The following is a 20,992-nucleotide window of genomic DNA, read 5'->3' as shown; positions in this document are numbered from 1 at the left end:
TCTGTTTGATTGAGTGTGTGGACAGGTGTCTTTTATACAGGTAACGAGTTCAAACAGGTGCAGTTAATACAGGTAATGAGTGGAGAACAGGAGGGCTTCTTAAAGAAAAACTAACAGGTCTGTGAGAGCCGGAATTCTTACTGGTTGGTAGGTGATCAAATACTTATGTCATGCAATAAAATGCAAATGAATTACTTAAAAATCATACAATGTGATTTTCTGGATTACAGACCTCTACATGCTTTGTAAGTAGGAAAACCTGCAAAATCGGCAGTGTATCAAATACTTGTTCTCCCCCCCTATATATATATGTAAAAGAGTAAAGATAGTAATTTTACTTAAAAAATGTATTACATTTACAGTGGGGAAAAAAAGTATTTAGTCAGCCACCAATTGTGCAAGTTCTCCCACTTAAAAAGATGAGAGAGGCCTGTAATTTTCATCATAGGTACATGTCAACTATGACAGACAAAATGAGAAAAAAAAATCCAGAAAATCACATTGTAGGATTTTTAATGAATTTATTTGCAAATTATGGTGGAAAATAAGTATTTGGTCAATAACAAAAGTTTCTCAATACTTTGTTATATACCCTTTGTTGGCAATGACACAGGTCAAACGTTTTCTGTAAGTCTTCACAAGGTTTTCACACACTGTTGCTGGTATTTTGGCCCATTCCTCCATGCAGATCTCCTCTAGAGCAGTGATGTTTTGGGGCTGTCGCTGGGCAACACAGACTTTCAACTCCCTCCAAAGATTTTCTATGGGGTTGAGATCTGGAGACTGGCTAGGCCAATCCAGGACCTTGAAATGCTCCTTTGTTGCCCAGGCGGTGTGTTTGGGATCATTGTCATGTTGAAAGACCCAGCCACGTTTCATCTTCAATGCCCTTGCTGATGGAAGGAGGTTTTCACTCAAAATCTCACGATACATGGCCCCATTCATTCTTTCCTTTACATGGATCAGTCGTCCTGGTCCCTTTGCAGAAAAACAGCCCCAAAGCATGATGTTTCCACCCCCATGCTTCACAGTAGGTATGGTGTTCTTTGGATGCAACTCAGCATTCTTTGTCCTCCAAACACGACGGCTTGAGTTTTTACCAAAAAGTTATATTTTGGTTTCATCTGACCATATGACATTCTCCCAATCCTCATCCAAATGCACTCTAGCAAACTTCAGACGGGCCTGGACATGTACTGGCTTAAGCAGGGGGACACGTCTGGCACTGCAGGATTTGAGTCCCTGGCGGCGTAGTGTGTTACTGATGGTAGGCTTTGTTACTTTGGTCCCAGCTCTCTGCAGGTCATTCACTAGGTCCCCCCGTGTGGTTCTGGGATTTTTGCTCACCGTTCTTGTGATCATTTTGACCCCACGGGGTGAGATCTTGCGTGGAGCCCCAGATCGAGGGAGATTATCAGTGGTCTTGTATGTCTTCCATTTCCTAATAATTGCTCCCACAGTTGATTTCTTCAAACCAAGCTGCTTACCTATTGCAGATTCAGTCTTCCCAGCCTGGTGCAGGTCTACAATTGTGTTTCTGGTGTCCTTTGACAGCTCTTTGGTCTTGGCCATAGTGGAGTTTGGAGTGTGACTGTTTGAGGTTGTGGACAGGTGTCTTTTACACTGATAACAAGTTCAAACAGGTGCCATTAATACAGGTAACGAGTGGAGGACAGAGGAGCCTCTTAAAGAAGAAGTTACAGGTCTGTGAGAGCCAGAAATCTTGCTTGTTTGTAGGTGACCAAATACTTATTTTCCACCATAATTGCATTTTTCTCAATTTGTCTGTCATAGTTGACGTGTACCTATGATGAAAATTACAGGCCTCTCTCATCTTTTTCAGTGGGAGAATTTGACAATTGGTAGCTGACTAAATACTTTTTTTCCCCACTGTATCATGATGTTTTCATCTAATTGTCAAACAAATCACTATAAAAAGTAGGTTACATTCACACGTTCATCAAAAATAATTTCAGCATCCGAACAGTGCACTGTGCACCTGCCAACATTCCTTCAATTCGCAAGTGGCTGAAACTATCTCACCGGAAAAAGCATCCGAGTGAGCGAAACAGCACCCTTCTGTCTTACTATATGCATGTCATACTCTTTTTGGCCAGACAGCATCAGATACATTGGCTACACATACATTTACATTTTAGTCATTTAGCAGACGCTCTTATCCAGAGCGACTTACAGTTAGTGAGTGCATACATTTTCATACTGGCCCTCCTTGGGAAACGAACCCACAACCCTGGCGTTGCAAGCGCCATGCTCTACCAACTGAGCTACAGGGCACTCTGTCTCTGCCACAACGACAATGGCAGTATTATCAGCAGCACCTATCTTTTTACTAAAGAAATGCGTTAACTTAGGCAATTTCTGTTCAAATTATATCTTCTTACTTTATTTTTTATTTTCTTTGCCCAGCTCTGAAAGCTCCTCATTGCTGCATCTTAATTTCAATGAAAGTCATGTTTGCAAACATATTGAGTGAAAACAATGCACTGGAACTCTGTCAGGGTGAAGTAGTCCATTATTATGAATCAGCACGTGGGTGATTAATGACACTTGTTTCTACTATTATGAGAAAAACTTTCATCATATTAATACTGATACGAAATATATGTATATGTATGGAAATAAATTATTAATCTATTACTAATTATAATTAGGCTGTATGGATTAATTAACTTTTTTGAAGGCCTTTTTTGTCAACAATGTAGCAACATATTTTATTTACTTGATTTATTTCTTAATACCTTAGATAAAGTTAGGGAGGGGGGGCTGGAGAAGGAGGGGCTAGGAAGGGGAGGGTGGGAGGGGAACGACCAATGGGTGGGTTTCCCTGTGGGTCCTGCTTTTTGTTTCACATCCATGGGTTTATCAACACTAAAGATAACAATTACACAATTTTTAAACAATGTCAACGCTAGCTATTCTCTCTTGGAATTTGAAAGAACTTAATAGTCCTATCAAACGTTCTAGCTGTCTTGATATCCTAGCAAGAAACCATATTGATATAGCAATGCTCCAAGAAACACACCTGCTCCAAAAGGACGTGCATAGAATAGAGAACCATTTGTACAAACTGGCTGCTTGAAAAAATAAAGAAATGTTTAATCCAGTGGAGGCTGGTGGGAGGAGCTATAGGAGGACGGGCTCATTCTAATGGCTGGAAAGGAATTTATGGAACGGTATCAAACCCATCAAACATATGAAAGCCACGTTTGACTCAATTCCATTTACTCCATTTCAGCTATTACAATGAGTCCGTCCTTCTATAGCTCCTCCCACCAGCCTCCACTAGTGTAATCATAATGATACATAAGAAACACAAAATCACCATCTTGGGTAAATCACTTTCCTTAAATGTATCCTTAATGAAAAGAAAATGTTCTTTATTAATGTGTACGCTCGAAGTTCATCTGATCCTAAAAAAAATTATTCTCTGAACAGCATATTGTTAGAATTAACTAAATTCCATCTGGTTATTGGGACAGACATTAATGTCATTTTGGACATGCGAGACAACTCTAATAAGACCAACTACAATCTACACCTCTATTAACTTTCATCAAGAAAATAGAAATTCGACATATGAGCTTGTCTGACAACCACGCTTACTGCCAGTGGTGTAAAGTACTTAAGTAAAAATACTTTAAAGTACTACTTAAGTAGTTTTTATGGGAATCTGTATTTTACTTTACTATTTATATTTTTGACAAATTTGACTTTTACTTCACTACATTCCGAAATAAAATAATGTACTTTTTACTCCATACAGTGCATTCGGAGAGTTCTCAGACACCTTGACCTTTTCCATATTTTGTTACATTACAGCCTTATTCTAAAATTGATTAAATCGTTTTTTTCCCTCATCAATCTACACACAACACCCCATAACGAAAAAGCAAAAACAGGTTTTAAGAAATTGCTGTAAATTTATAAAACCAAAAAACTGAAATATCACATTTACATAAGTATTCAGACCCTTTACACAGTACTTCGTTGAAGCACCTTTGGCAGCGATTACAGCCTCGAGTCTTCTTGGGTATGACGCTACAAACTTGGCACACCTGTATTTGGGGAGTTTCTCCCATTCTTCTCTACAGATCCTCCCAAGCTCTGTCAGGTTGGATGGGGAGCGTCGCTGCACAGCTATTTTCAGGTCTCTCGTGAGATGTTCGATCAGCTGCAAGTCCGGGCTCAGGGCCGTTGTCCTGTTGGAAGGTGAACTTTCGCCCCAGTCAGAGGTCCTGAGCGCTCTGGAGCAGGTTTTCATCAAGGATCTCTCTGTTCTTTGATCCATTCATCTTTCCCTCGATCCTGACTCATCTCCCAGTCCCTGCCGCTGAAAAACATCCCCACAGCATGATGCTGCCACCACAGAGTTCAATCTTGGTTTCATCAGACCAGAGAATCTTATTTCTCATGGTCGGAGAGTCTTTAGGTGCCTTTTGGCAAACTCCAATCGGGCTGTCATGTGCCTTTTACTGAGGAGTGGCTTCCGTCTGGCCACTCTACCATAAAGGCCTGATTGGTGGAGTGCTGCAAAGATTGTCTGTCCTTCTGGATGGTTCTCCCATCTCCACAGAGGACCTCTGGAGCTCTGTCAGGGTGACCATCGGGTTCTTGGTCACCTCCCTGACCAAGGCCCTTCTCCCCCGATTGCTCAGTTTGGCCGGGCTGCCAGCTCTAGGAAGAGTCTTGCTGGTTCCAAACTTCTTCCATTTAAAAATGATGGAGACCACTGTGTTCTTGGGGACCTTCAATGCTGCAGAAATGTTTTGGTACCCTTCCCCAGATCTGTGCCTCAATACAATCCTGTCTCAGAGCTCTACGGACAATTCCTTCGACCTCATGGATTTTTGCTCTGACATGCACTGTCAACTGTGGGACCTTATAAAGACAGGTGTGTGCCTTTCCAAATCATGTCCAATCAATAGAATCTACCACAGGTGGACTCCAATCAAGTTGTAGAAACATCTCAAGGAATATCAATGGAAACAGGATGCACCTGAGCTCAATTTTGAGTCTCATAGCAAAGGGTCTGTAAATAAGGTATTTCAGTTTTTTATTTTTAATAAATGTGCAACATTTTCTAAAAACCTGTTTTTGCTTTGTCATTATGGGGTATTGTGTGTAGATTGATGAGGAAATGTTTTTATTTAATCAATTTTTGAATAAGGCTGTAAGGTAACAAAATGTGGAAAAAGTCAAGGGGTCTGAAAACTTTCCGAATGCATTGTACATTTTACCTGACACCCAAAAGTACTCGTTACATTTTTAATGCTGAGCAGGACAGAAAAATTGTCCAATTCACGGACTTATCAAGAGAACACGTGGTCATCCCTGCTACCTCTGATCTGGTGGACTCACTAAACACAAAGACATCTTTTTTAAACGATGTCTGAGGGTTGGAGTGTGCCCCTGGTTATCCGTGAATTTTTAAAACAAGAAAATGGTTCCGTCTGCTTTGCTTAATATAAGGAATTCTAAATGATTTATACTTTTACTTTTACTTTTGATACTTAAGTATATTTTAGCAATTACATTTACATTTGGTACTTAAGTATATTTAGAACCGAATACTTTTAGACTTTTACTCAAGTAGTATTTTACTGGGTCACTTTTATTTGAGTAACTTTCTATTAAGGTATCTACACCTTTACTCAAGTATGACAATTGGGTACTTTCCCACCACTGCTTACTGCTGCCAACTTCAAATCTTTTAATCTCCTAAAAGAGCCACAAGATGGCGTTTCAACGTTTCATTACTACAAAATCCTAAATTAATTCATAATGATCAATACAAATTTAGTCGATGACCACAGGATTCTATGGGATGCCACCAAAGGTTTTAGTACAAATAATGCAACTGCATTTGCATCTGGGTTGAATAAATCACAGTTAAAGAAGATATCAGAATTGACAATGTTTTTAACTGCTTTAGAGCGTTCTCAACAAACACTATTTTCAGACCAGGTAGCTATTACTCTTTCCAAAGTTAAGACAGAACTTAATTTATTGATAAGGCAGCGAGCAGAATTAGCCTTCCATCGAGTTAGACTCAAACATTACTTCCATGGTAATCATCAGATTCGTTTACTGGCCAACAAGCTACGCAGTAACGATCCATTAGCTGACATAACAACTATTGAATATAAAACAGGGGAATTACTATCAGAACCCAAATTAATCAATCAACGATTCTATCTTCTATAAAGAACTGTAAATGGTTGTCGAAGTTGCTCCAAACGTCACATTTTGAAGTTAAGGGTTAAGTTTAGGCACTCAGCATTACGAATGGTTAAGATAAGAGTTAAGGTTTGGGATAGGGTTAAAACAAAAGATACAAAAACAGTCTCCATGACTGGGATTGAACACGCTACCTTCTGATCAAGATTCATGGGATTACGCATAGCCTTCATCCTCGTCCACAACGCCCTAGCAAAACCCAAGCCTACTTGATCGTAATAGCGCTCACTGTTGCCACTACTGGCCACTTTTGAAGGCATTTTCCGTTATCAACAGTGCCTTGCAAAAGTATTCATCCCCCTTGGCGTTTTTCCTATTTTGTTGCATTACAACCTTTATTTTAAATAGATTTTTATTTGGATTTCATGTAATGGACATACACAAAATAGTCCAAATTGGTGAAGTGAAATGAAAAAAATGACTTGTTTCAAAAAATTCAAAGAACTTATATAATGGAAAAGTGGTGCGTGCATATGTATTCACCCCCTTTGCTATAAAGCCCCTAAATAATATCTGGTGCAACCAATTACCTTCAGAAGTCACATAATTAGTTAAATAAAGTCCACCTGTGTGCAATTAAAGTGTCACATGATCTGTCACATGATCTCAGTATATATACACCTGTTCTGAAAGGCCCCAGAGTCTGCAAGACCACTAAGCAAGGGGCACCAACAAGCAAGCGGCACCATGAAGACTAAGGAGCTCTTCAAACAGGTTAGGGACAAAGTTGTGGTGAAGTACAGATCAGGGTTGGGTTATAAAAAAATATCCAAAACTTTGAACATCCCACGGAGCACCATTAAATCCATTATTAAAAAATGGAAAGAATATGGCACCAAACCTGTCAAGAGAGGGCCGCCCACCAAAACTCACGGACCAGGCAAAGAGGGCATTAATCAGAGAGGCAACAAAGAGACCAAAGATAACCCTGAAGGAGCTGAAAAGCTCCACAGCAGAGATTGGAGTATCTGTCCATAGGACCACTCCACAGAGCTGGGCTTTACGGAAGAGTGCCCAGAAAAAAGCCATTGCTTAAAGAAAAAAATAAGCAAACCTGTTTGGTGTTCGCCAAAAGGCATGTGGGAGACTCCCCAAACATATGGAAGAAGGTATTCTGGTCAGATGAGACTAAAATTGAGCTTTTTAGCCATCAAGGAAAACGCTATGTCTGGCGCAAACCCAACACCTCTCATTACCCCGAGAACACCATCCCCACAGTGAAGAATGGTGGTGGAGCATGGTGGTGGCAGTATCATGCTGTGGGGATGTTTTTCATCAGCAGGGACTGGGAAACTGATTGAAGGAAGGATGGATGGCGCTAAATACAGGGAAATTCTTGAGGGAAACCTGTTTCAGTCTTCCAGAGATTTGAGACTGGGACGGAGGTTCACCTTCCAGCAGGACAATGACTCTAAGCATACTGCTAAAACAACACTTGAGTGGTTTAAGGGGAAACATTTCAAATGTCTTGGAATGGCCTAGTCAAAGCCCAGACCTCAATCCAATTGAGAATCTGTGGTATGACTTAAAGATTGCTGTACACCAGCGGAACCCATCCAACTTGAAGGAGCTGGAGCAGTTTTGCCTTGACGAATGGGCAAAAATCCCAGTGGCTAGATGTGCCAAGCTTATAGAGACATACCCCAAGAGACTTGCAGCTGTAATTGCTGCAAAAGGTGGCTCTACAAAGTATTAACTTTGGGGGGGTGAATAGTTATGCACGCTCAAGTTTTCTTCAGTCTCCCCTGGTTTCTCAGCGGCAGCTGTAAGTGGTGGTCGTGTCAGTGGCGGTTTTGTGGAAAAACCAAGACCGTTGTCAAAAACAAAGATGGTTCTGCGGAGTTGTTCGAGGAAGGAAAGAGAGGAAGGCTCCACATCACTCTCTCACTTGAGTATTTTATCTAGTTATTTACAGATTTGCTCTTTTGTAGCTTTGTAAACTACATGTGTTTTCTATACCTGTTCGCACCTCTCTCTGTAGGCTTTACAGATGCTCCCCACCCCTTGGCTGCAATCCTTCTAAAGTCCCAGCCCATCTCCTGAAAATATCTGAAACCCTACCTATTCAAGCAGTATCTTAAATAATCCTCCTCCTCACCATGCACTAACTCTAAGTCGCTCTGGATAAGAGCGTCTGCTAAATGCCAAAAATGTAAATGTAAAATGTATACTCACTTCCATCGGGCGTTGCACACCAAGCTAGCATTACTGGTGCAGACTTGGGGACCGACAAACTCCAAGCACCTATTCCGCATACTAGGGTCCTTCGGCAGGGCATGCAAACCATAGAACGTCAATCCGTATAGGGCTTTTCAGGGCTTTTCAGTCCTTTGAACACGTTGGGGCCAATGAAACAACAGAGACCCATTAATGAAGGTAAGCGGAGTGGGCGGAGTGGCGATTTGCACATGAAGCTTGGCAAAAGGGGGCATGATTTGTTGACATAACTGTAATTCAAACCCAACCTTAATTTACTCTGTTTTAGACGAGACTGACTTTATGACCAAAATGATCCTATTTACACTTTATAGTGAATTTTGACACTAGAATAAATGTTTCTGACTCATATCGATGCCACACAGGCAGTTTTCAAAGGGATTAGTTGTTACATGCTTCATCAGAAACAACAGCTCCTTGGGCTGTATTATCTCTTGATGCAAAAAAAGCTTTTGATAGACTAGAATGGTCGTATATCTGGTCTTGGAACATATGGGAATTGCTGCCCATTTCATTAATAAGATAACAATTCTATATTCAATCCCTCAGCCATAGTTATAACAGCAATATCTGCTCCTTTCAGAAGCACTAAAAACAACAGACAAGGTGATCCAATTTCTCCTTTGCTATTTTTATTATCCATGGAACGCCTGGCCCAGACAATTCGTAAATCGAAGGAAATAACATCAATTTCCCTCAAATCTACTGACTCATTATGATCAGACGATATTTTACTATGTCTCAATCGCTCCCAAACTCATTGAAGATCATAGATAAATTAATCTTAACCAAATCAGCCCTGCTGCCCCTCAAGACCCCGATGGAGGACTCCATCTCTACTTATGGAATCCCAATTGTTTCCCATTTTAAATATTTGGGAGTAGATATATTTCCTTCCTTAGATAAAACCATTGCCAGAAACTGTAACAGAACTCCCAAATCAATTAAATCCGACCTCAGTAGATTGAATAACATCCCAGTTGCTTTAACTGGCAGAATATTTATTGTCAAAATGAATATATTGCCACGGCATAATTTCTGTATTTCAATGCTTCCCATGGCTCCGCTTACTAGCTATTGGGATATAATTAATAGTGCGGTTTCAAAAGAATATAGCAAGTTAAGCGATTCCGGATAACATTAACAAACTTACAAAGAGGGAAAGACGAAGGAGGACTATCCATACCAAACTTTAAATTGTATTTCCAGGCACTAGCTGAGTATAGAGAGAAATGTTGGCTGGGTGGGGTTGGGGGAATGGGAAGGGAGGGAGAAAACGTAATTCTCTACATACAAAACTCTCCCTCAGTTTTTAAAAGTATTTTATTACTATTTTTTATTTTTTATTTTGCGCAGCTCACAAGGCCCCTAGATGATGTGAGGCCTGAGGCAATTGCCTCTTCTGCGCCACTGGTCAGGTGTTAAAATACAGTGAACAGGAGGGGTGAAACCTCTGACAGGAAGGCCTGTGTACTGTGTGCTACATCAGACTGTAGCTAGTCATAGATCACTATGTCCTGTCAACTTCCACTAGAACTTGCTGTCCATTCCCCTTTTGAACTCTATCTTTGAATCATTTCAAATACAGCATGAAGTCAGTGGATCACGGTATATCTGTTTCAAGGGTTCATTATCACTGATATTCTCCTCAGCATTTGAGGAGAGGGCAGGATTATGGCATACTCATATTTCAAGGTTTGTTAAATCCTCTTTTCATGACCACCACTTTAAATGAGTCTGTTCTGCAACCTAATGGGCCTCAGGGATTTAGAACCAAGGCAAGCACATATTTGACTCTAACCTGTCTCGACCCTCTTCAAAAGTTCACTGTGCATATGCATGGTTCAGATATCCAATGAGATATACCACACAGACTATACCGTGTTGTTGAGAAATGATCAGCACGGTTAGAGCCATCATGTCATGAAACTCAGGAATTGTTGTGTCCTTACTGGCTGTGCAATAATTAAATAATATTCTCTCAATTGGTTATCTTCCAGCTGGCCAGGAGTGTATGTTCAGCAAGGTTGCCATTTGGTTGCTCTCTTTGAACTTGAGGTATTGTAAAGCAAGTATTTGTTGGGGAACCAAAGAGAGACATAAGTCATGTTTTGAAAGCATGGTATGTGTATGTGAAAGATGTGGCTAGTGTGTATGCCGACAGATGCATGTGGCATAGTTTGTCATTGTCTGACTATGAATGTGAGCCTGGTGTTGGGTTGTGTCCCAGTTTGATGTTGAAATGCGTAGCAAGGATTCTAGGGACATTGAAATTAGATGATTGGCTTTGGAACATGGCACCCTCTGTGACAGATGGTTGGAAGCTGTGGATGCTGAGATGAGATACTCACAGATCTACGGACAGTTTCTGTCCACAGCCATGCTGTGCTTTGGGAAAGGATAGATTAAATTGATGATGGATCTACTAGCAGATGATGAGCTATGTTTTTCAAAATATCTGACATTTTTTCTGCAATTTTCAGAGAATTTAAAATGTTTTATCTGAGTATGTATTCTGTATAACATGGAGCATCTCAGGATCTTAGATGTATCTACAGTCCCAATTCTGATATTATTTCCACTAATTGGTATTTTGACCAATCAGATCAGCTCTGAAAAAGCTCTGATAAGAAAAGATCTGATGTGATTGGTCAAAAGACCAATTAGGGGAAAAAAGATCAGAATTGGGCTGCCTGTCTAAATGCAGCCAAATGACAAAAAAAGAGAGAGAATCCAGCATGTGCTGCCTGGTGCTAGTGTCAGTGTGAGGGGCTTTAGCAGATTCCTGCCGTCTGTCTCTAAACAAACAGGCAGTATTGTGCGCCCAGTGCTCCTGCCAGCCACCTCCACCATGCTGCCACGCAGCCCGAAGACTTCTGCTGCCTGGGGAGGTGACAGAGGGGCGAGGAGAGGGGCGCAGCCACACTCTCCTTCATGCTTTCCTTTGGTAGCTTTGCTCTCTATCACACCAGAGCAGGATGCTGACATTCTCACGACGTAACAAGTGTGATCAGAGGTTTGTAAAAACTGAGAATCACGATCATATGGCACCACCACCTATCAGAAGAGAAGCCTTAGGGGATGAGAGATATCCAGGGAACATACAGTATCACTACACTGCCTTTGTTCTCATTAGAACTTAGAACTAGTTTGTTTGAGAAACTGTGTAGTGCTGTATGTAAACGTAAAGGTCATGTTGCAAGTTAAATTTGCCAATATAAATAGAATACACCACGTGTGGATGGCAATAAAAATAAACGTTTTTTCCACCGGGCTGATAAAGAAAGAAGCACATGCGCTAGTAAAATTTTGCATGTGATGTTCATTCAGGTGAAGACTCTGGAGCTGACTGGGGACTACATCTGGTGAAGATGCCAGTTCTACAAACAAGTAGCCATTACTCCTCGGCCTGAAGTCCTAGAATAAAACTAAAATGATCTGCTTGAAGGTAATTGCCTCCTTTATAAGTGTACATGAATTTTGTTGGTAAAAGGCATGAACTTGGCATTGCTAGCTGGCTTCTAACTTATTCATCCTACTTTACTAGCAACTGGCAAGCTGTATCAGATGCGAGGGGAAATCAAATAGCTACTGTGCCTTCAAAGTATTCAGACCCCTTGACTTTTTCCACATTTTGTTACGTTACAGCCTTATTCTAAAATTGATTAAATAAATACAAATCCTCAGCAATCTACACACAATACCCCATAATGACAAAGCGAAAACAGGTATTTATATAAGTATTCAGACCCTTTGCTATGAGACACAAAATTGAGGTCAGGTCCATCCTGTTTCCATTGATCATCCTTGAGGTGTTTCTACATCTTGATTGGAGTCCACCTGTGGTAAATCAATTGATTGGACATGATTTGGAAAGGCATATATAAGATCCCCAGTTGACAGTGCATGTCAGAGCAAAAACCAAACCATGAGGTCGAAGGAGTTGTCTGTACAGCTCCGTGACAGGATTGTGTCGAGGCACAGATCTGGGGAAGGGTACCAAAACATTTCTGCAGCATTGAAGGTCCCCAAGAACACAGTGGTCTTCATCATTCTTAAATGGAAGATGTTTGGAACCACCAAGACTCTTCCTAGAGCTGGCCGCCTGGCCAAACTGAGCAATCGGGGGAGAAGGGAGGTGACCAAGATCCCGATGGTCACTCTGACAGAGCTCTAGAGTTCCTCTGTGGAGATGGGAGAACCTTCCAGAAGGACAACCATCTCTGCAGCACTCCACTAATCAGGCCTTTATGGTAGAAGCCACTCCTCAGTAAAAGGCACATGACAGCCCACTTGGAGTTTGCCAAAAGGCACCTAAAGACTCTCAGACCATGAGAAACAAGATTATTTGTTCTGATGAAACCAAGATTGAATGCCTGAATGCTAAGCATCACATCTGGAGGAAACCTGCCACCATCCCTACGGTGAAGCATTGTGGTGGGAGCATCATGCTGTGGGAATGTTTTTCAGCGGCAGAGACTGGGACACTAGTCAGGATCGAGGGAAAGATGAACGGAACAGAGAGATCCTTGATGAAAACCTGCTCCAGAGCACTCAGGACCTCAGACTGGGGCGAAGGTTCACCTTCCAACAGGACAACGACCCTAAGCACACAGCCAAGACCACGCATGAGTGGCTTCGGGACAAGTCTCTGAATATCCTTGAGTGGCCCAGCCAGAACCCGGACTTGAACCCGATCGAACATCTCTGGAGAGACCTGAAAATAGCTGTGCAGCAACGCTCCCCATCCAACCTGACAGAGCTTGAGATTATCTGCAGAGAAGAATGGGAGAAACTCCCCAAATACAGGTGTGCCAAGCTTGTAGCGACATGCCTAAGAAGACTCAAGGCTGTAATTGCTGCCAAAGATGCTTCAACAAAGTGGGGGCGGCAGGTAGCTTAGTGGTTAAGAGCGTTGTGCCAGTAACCGAAAGGTCGCTGGTTCTAATCCCCGAGCCGACTATGTGAAAAATCTGTCGTTGTGCCCTTTAGCAAGGCACTTAACCCTAATTGCTCCTGTAAGTCGCTCTGGATAAGAGTGTCTGCTAAATGACTAAAATGTAAAGTACTGAGTAAAGGGTCTGAATACTTATGTAAATGTGATATTTTGCAAAGATTTCTAAAAACCTGTTTTTGCTTTGTCATTATGGGGTATTGTGTGTAGATTGATGAGGGTAAAAAACTATTTAATCAGTTTTAGAATAAGGCTGTAACCTAACAAAATGTGGAAAAAGTCAAGTGGTCTGAATACTTTCCGAAGGCACTGTATATTTGCTAAGCTATCAATCTGATTGATAAAGTTGATAAAAAATGCCATTATCTATCTAGCTAGCTAGCTAGATTGAAACTGCTGTGGGAAAGTTAGCTAACATTGCCTAACTCCCACCATTAGTCTGAGTTCACCACCTTAGCTAGCTAAGTGGACTGTAGCTAGGTTTCTAGAAAATAACAGCTATATATTTGCTAGCTACGGTATAATATTGACTCAAGAACACTTTTTGTCAAACTACTTTGTTCCCCTGCTCGTTTATTGATGCACTGGTAACTGAAAAAGTTGGCAAGAAAAATGCCCCTCTTGGTTTCACTGCAAATAGGCTGTTTTGGTATAATATGGCTGAATAGGCTTGTGCACATTTACATTAGTGTTTCATTTGTTAACTAAGTTACTGACTGACTAGGCTAATTCGTATTCATGTTTTTGGTGTTGCATTTCCGATGAAGAGGGATTTAGATCACTAGAAAGCAGCATTCAGACAGACCAGGGCCAGTATTCACAAAGCATCTCAGAGTAGGAGTACTGATTTTAGGATCAGATTTGCCTTTTATATCAGAATGAATGATTACATTGACAAGGGGGAGCTGGTCCTAGATGACTATTCCTACTCTGAAGACGCTTTGTGAATACGGGCCTGGGAAGAAAGCTGTTGCTCAATACCTTGCACAGCAGTCTTTCACCACAGGACCCTAGAGGTATTACAGTCAATGCTTATGAACTGAATATTTGTATGTGAATTTCCATATCAATGACACTAACACATGGGTTGAATTGTTCAGCAACATGTGCAGTGAACATGGCTTTGGTGATGAAAGGTACATCATGCATTTGTCATCTCCCTATCAGGCAACTGCATACTGTGACATGGGCTTGGATCGCGACACTGATATTCTTCATGCTTCCTGACTTAATACTGGGGTCTTCAGTGGTTCCGGAAGCAAGGGCCTTACCTGGGAGTACAGCAACAGTCTCTCTGTCTCGCAGCAATTCTGTCAACATGTATTGTAAGTAACCACTAAAATTCATACAAACTAATATGGACGCAAGCACCGACTTATATTCACTTTGTCCCATTCTTTAATCTTGTCTGGGATACTGTATATATTTTTGTTGCGACACCTGTATGATATACATTAATAAAAATGTATTCACTCTGGACTTGAGACTTGCATTTATTTTAGACCTAAGTGTATTTGTCTGGATGTTTAAGTTATCACAGAAGTTAGTAAACATGTGAAGACCAGCATGACAAACATGCTATGAAAAAGTTATTGTTTTGTAAAATACAATTTAAAAAATGAAAATGAGATGTTTATAAAAAACTATTACATTTGGTCATCCCCAAAATGTGGCCATTGAAAGTCTGCGGATAGCTGACAACAGGGTCGCAGTTTTTTTGATGTGCTGCTCTAGAGTTCCATAGCCCAGCAGACTCACCTAGAGGAAAGGGGGATGGACACATGTTAGTTCTGATATAAGTCTGGGAGACTTTTACAGGGAGGAGAGAGTTGGAGTTGGAGTGAGTACAGTAACTCCAATCCAACTATTGGCCCTGTATAATATGCTAGCATCACACAAGCAGACTGCCATAGTGAAGGGGGTTTACATAGTGCATTAAGTATACTATTATGAGTGGAGCTGACTTCTCTGTGCTCTGGAGAAATCGCAGGTAGTTGGTCAGAAGGCTCTGGAGCTCCTTGGACCAGTCTGTCTCTGTAGCACCTGGAGAGAGACAGATAGAGGTAGTGAGTGTGCTTGAAAGAGTGAGCCCTTACCGCTGACTTACCACTGGCCCAGGGCCTCCTGCCTAACCCTCTAATCGCAGTCTCTCTTACAGGGAGTTACTACAGGAGTAGACCATTGTATGGTGCATAGGGCTTCTCCACTTATATGAGTGTAGCATTAGTTATTGAAATGGTATAATGCAATGTAAAGGAAAAAGCAATATCATGACTTACTCCATGTTCCTGCTGATAGCAAGCCTCAACCTAGATGCATGATTCATGCCTGTAAATGGCAACAGAGCCACTAGTTACCACAACCAGCCTATTTCTACAATTTATCTTCTTAAAATCTGATTTTAAGCCTAACCTAACCACACTGATAAGCTTATACCTAACCTTAAATTAAGACCAAAAAGCAAAAGTTTGTTATGAATTTTTACGATTTGGCCAATTTTGACTTTGTGGCTGTGGTAACTAGTGGAAACACAACAGAGCTGATAAAAAATATGCATGCAATTTTAGGAGAACGGTTATGACAAATTACATCGCATCCATGTGAATTTATAGCTAAGATATTATTTAGATTATGGCACCATGTATAATTTCACTAACAATTGCAACCTCAATTTATTCCATCATGACATCAATGACAACATGCTCCTTATCTGACTATAGTTGACTGCTAGCTTAGCCAGATGCAGCATGTGAGGCCGGGCTAATTTTGTAGCCAAACTGCTTCACATAGGGTGATTTGTCTAGTTAGCTAGCTAGCTAAATTACAACCCTATTAATTCTAGAAGTATCGACTATTGCTTAATTCAGAAAGTAGGCATCAGCTCCGAGTTACATCTGTAGGCATTAACTCGCTAGCTAGCGTTATCTAGCTAACATAAGCTAGCTAGCCAACATGCCTTGTTTCTGACATGCCACGATCCTGCTTACTTTACATCTGACAGATATTTAGCTACTCTAGCTAGCTAGATAATAATGGTTAATGATAATTGCAGTTACAGCGCCTTGCAAAAGTATTCATCCACCTTGGTTATTTTCCTATTTTGTTGCATTACAACCTGTAATTTAAATGGATTTTTATTTGGATTTCATGTAATGGACATACACAAAATAGTCCAAATTGGTGAAGTGAAATGAAAAAAATTACTTGTTTCAAAAAATTCTAAAAAATAAATAACAGAAAAGTGGTGCGTGCATATGTATTCACCCCCTTTGCTATGAAGCCCCTAAAATAAGATCTGGTGCAACCAATTACCTTCAGAAGTCACATAATTAGTTAAATAAAGTCCACCTGTGTGCAATCTAAGTGTTTCATGATCTCAGTATATATACACCTGTTCTGAAAGGCCCCAGAGTCTGCAACACCACTAAGCAAGGGGCACCACCAAGCAAGCGGCACCATGAAGACCAAGGAGCTCTCCAAACAGGTCAGGGACAAAGTTGTGGTGAAGTACAGATCAGGGTTGGGTTATAACAAAATATCCAAAACTTTGAACATCCCACGGAGCACCATTAAATCCATTATTAAAAAATTGAAAGAATATGGCACCACAACAAACCTGCCATGAGAGGGCCACCCACTAAAACTCACGGACCAGGCAAGGAGGGCATTAATCAGAGAGGCAACAAAGAGACCAAAGATAACCCTGAAGGAATTGCAAAGCTCCACAGCGGAGATTGGAGTATCTGTCCATAGGACCACTTTAAGCCGTACACTCCACAGAGCTGGGCTTTACGGAAGAGTGGCCAGAAAAAAGCCATTGCTTAAAGAAAAAAATAAGCAAACACGTTTGGTGTTCACCAAAAGGCATGTCGGAGACTAAAATTTAGCTTTTTGGCCATCAAGGAAAACACTATGTCTGGCACAAACCCAACACCTCTCATCACCCCGAGAACACCATCCCCGCAGTGAAGCATGGTGGTGGCAGCATCATGCTGTAGAGATGCTTTTCGTCGGCAGGGACTGGGAAACTGGTCAGAATTGAAGGAATGATGGATGGCGCTAAATACAGGGAAATTCTTGAGGGAAACCTGTTTCAGTCTTCCAGAAATTTGAGACTGGGATGGAGGTTCACCTTCCAGCAGGACAATGACCCTAAGCATACTGCTAAAGCAACACTTGAGTTGTTTAAGGGGAAACATCTAAATGTCTTGGAATGGCCTAGTCAAAGCCCAGACCTCAATCCAATTGAGAATCGGTGGTATGACTTAAAGATTGCTGTACACCAGTGGAACCCATCCAACTTGAAGGAGCTGGAGCAGTTTTGCCTTGACGAATGGCCCAAAATCCCAGTGGCTAGATGTGCCAAGCTTATAGAGACATACCCCAAGAGACTTGCAGCTGTAATTGCTGCAAAAGGTGGCTCTACAAAGTATTAACTTTGGCGGGGGGGTGAATAGTTATGCACGCTCAAGTTTTCTTCAGTCTCCCCTGGTTTCTCAGCGGCAGCTGTAAGTGGCAGTCGTGTCAGTGGCGGTTTTGTGGAAAAACCAAGACCGTTGTCAAAAACAAAGATGGTTCTGCTGAGTTGTTCGAGGAAGGAAAGAGAGGAAGGCTCCACATCACTCTCTCACTTGAGTATTTTATCTAGTTATTTACAGATTTGCTCTTTTGTAGCTTTGTAAACTATGTGTGTTTTCTATACCTGTTCGCACCTCTCTCTGTAGGCTTTACAGATGCTCCCCACCCCTTGGCTGCAATCCTTCTAAAGTCCCAGCCCATCTCCTGAAAACATCTGAAACCCTACCTATTCAAGCAGTATCTTAAATAATCCTCCTCCTCACCATGCACTAACTCTAAGTCGCTCTGGATAAGAGCGTCTGCTAAATACCAAAAATGTAAATGTAAAATGTATACTCACTTCCATCGGGCGTTGCACACCAAGCTAGCATTACTGGTGCAGACTTGGGGACCGACAAACTCCAAGCACCTATTCCGCATACTAGGGTCCTTCGGTAGGGCATGCAAACCATAGAACGTCAATCCGTATAGGGCTTTTCAGGGCTGAATAGTAATGCACGCTCAAGTTTTCTGTTTATTTGTCTTATTTCTTGTTTGTTTCACAAGGAAAAATATTTTGCTTCTTCAAGGTGGTAGGCATGTTGTGTAAATCAAATTATACAAACCCCAAAAATATCAATTTTAATTCCAGGTTGTAAGGCAACAAAATAGGAAAAATGCCAAGGGGGGTGAATACTTTCGGAAGGCACTGTAGTTAATTATCTAACTAGCTAAGTGTAAAACGCAGCCATTGACTGCCTGGCTGCACCAGATGGCAGTGTGTGAGTGGGTGTCTTTTGACAATGCAGCACCGGACTACAGCCATATCGTTTTATCCTAAGCCAGCTAGCTAACCAACTAGGCAACTTTTCTGACCAACTAGATATTACTTTAGCCAACATCGCCCGACATCTTCTTGGCTACTCCCATCTATTTCTTCTTCTAGGTTGAAAACGATATGGCTGTAGTACTGTGCTTAATTATTTTAAGAAACCCACTCGCACACTGCCATCTGGTGCAGCCAGGCAGTCAATGGCTAGGCGTTCCAAAAGTATTCACCTGAATCTAAGTCAAACCTGGACAACATTCTATTTCAGATTTTTATGGTGCGCGTATTATATCTCCAATTTACAATGTCAGATTGAAAAAAAAGGTGACATATCAGATTCATACATATATGCACTACTCATTATTATATGTTTTTTAAGTGAAACATGGCCTTTAATGGCCAGGGCCTAATTTCTCAGTTGTGATGTAACTTAAGCATTACAACGATCATACCAGATGCATCGTTATTTACGAGCCAACTTTTTAAGAGCGATTTCCAAACAAGTACGTAGAGAGAACGTGCTCTAAGTGCGTTGTTAGACCCACAATGCTGTTTACTTTCTGCATCTACATCCTATCGCTGAGTCTACCTTTACCATTATAATTATTCCACAATACTGACGAAGGATTAGCTCCTAAAGAGATACATTTTCTTAGGTTACAGCCTTATTCTAAAATTGATTAAATTGTTTTTCCCTCATCAATCTACACACAATATCCCATAATGAAAAAACTGGTTTTTAGAAATTTTAGCAAATGTATAAAAATTTTTAAACTGAAATATCACATTGACATAAGTATTCAGACCCTTTACTCAGTACTTTGTTGAAGCACCTTTGGTAGTGATTACAGCCTCGAGACTTCTTGGGTATGATGCTACAAGCTTGGCACACCTATATTTGGGGAGTTTCTCCCATTCTTCTCTGCAGATCATCTCAAGCTCTGTCAGGTTGGATGGGGAGCGTTGCTGCACAGCTATTTTCAGGTCTCTCCAGAGATGTTCGATCGGGTTCAAGTCTGGGCTCTGGCTGCGACACTCAAGGACATTCAGAGACTTGTCCCGAAGCCACTCCTGCGTGGTCTTGGCTGTGTGCTTAGGGTCGTTATCCTGTTGGAAGGTGAACCTTCGCCCCAGTCTGAGGTCCTGAGCGCTCTGGAGCAGGTTTTCATCAAGGATCAGTATGAAAAAATGTATGCACTCACTAACTGTAAGTCGCTCTGGATAAGAGCGTCTGCTAAATGACTAAAATGTAAATGTAAATCTCTCTACTTTGCTCCGTTCATCTTTCCCTCGATCCTGACTAGTGTCCCAGTCCCTGCCGCTGAAAAAAATCCCCACAGCATGATGCTGCCACCACCATGCTTCACCGTAGGGATGGTGCCAGGTTTCCTCCAGACGTGACTCTTGGCATTCATGGTCTGAGAGACCAAGTGGGCTGTCATGTGCTTTTTACTGAGGAGTGGCTTCCGTCTGGCCACTCTACCATAAAGGCCTGATCGGTGGAGCGCTGCACAGATGGTTGTCCTTCTCGAAGGTTTTCCCATCTCTACAGCTCTGTCAGAGTGACATCGGGTTCTTGGTCACCTCCCTGACCAAGGCCCTTCTCCCCCGATTGCTCAGTTTGGCCGGGCGGCCAGCTCTAGGAAGAGTCTTGCTTGTTCCAAACTTCTTCCATTTAAGAATGATGGAGGCCACTGTGTTCTTGGGGACCTTCAATGCTGCAGAAATGTTTTGGTACCCTTCCCCAGATCTGTGCCTCGACACAATCCTGTCTCGGAGCTCTACGGACAATTCCTTTGACCTCATAGCTTGGTGTTTGCTCTGACATGCACTGTCACCTGTGGGACCTTATATAGACAGGTGTGTGCCTTTCCAAATCATGTCCAATCAATTTAATTTACCACAGGTGGACTCCAATCAAGTTGTAGAAACATCTCAAGGATGATTAATGGAAACAGGATGCACCTGAGCAAGGTATTTCTTTTTTTAATTTTAATTAATTTTAATTATGTCATTATGGGGTATTGTATGTAGATTAATGAGGATTTTTTAACATTTATTTAATTTTAGATTAAGGCTGTAACGTAACAAAATGTGGAAAAAGTCAAGGGGTCTGAATACTTTCCAAAGGCACTGTATTACCACATATGGCTGCAAATAGGCTATTGAGGCGGCTC

Source organism: Coregonus clupeaformis, chromosome 26, assembly GCF_020615455.1.
Source record: "Coregonus clupeaformis isolate EN_2021a chromosome 26, ASM2061545v1, whole genome shotgun sequence".
Taxonomy (NCBI): domain Eukaryota; kingdom Metazoa; phylum Chordata; class Actinopteri; order Salmoniformes; family Salmonidae; genus Coregonus; species Coregonus clupeaformis.
Note: the sequence above shows the minus strand (reverse complement) of the source record.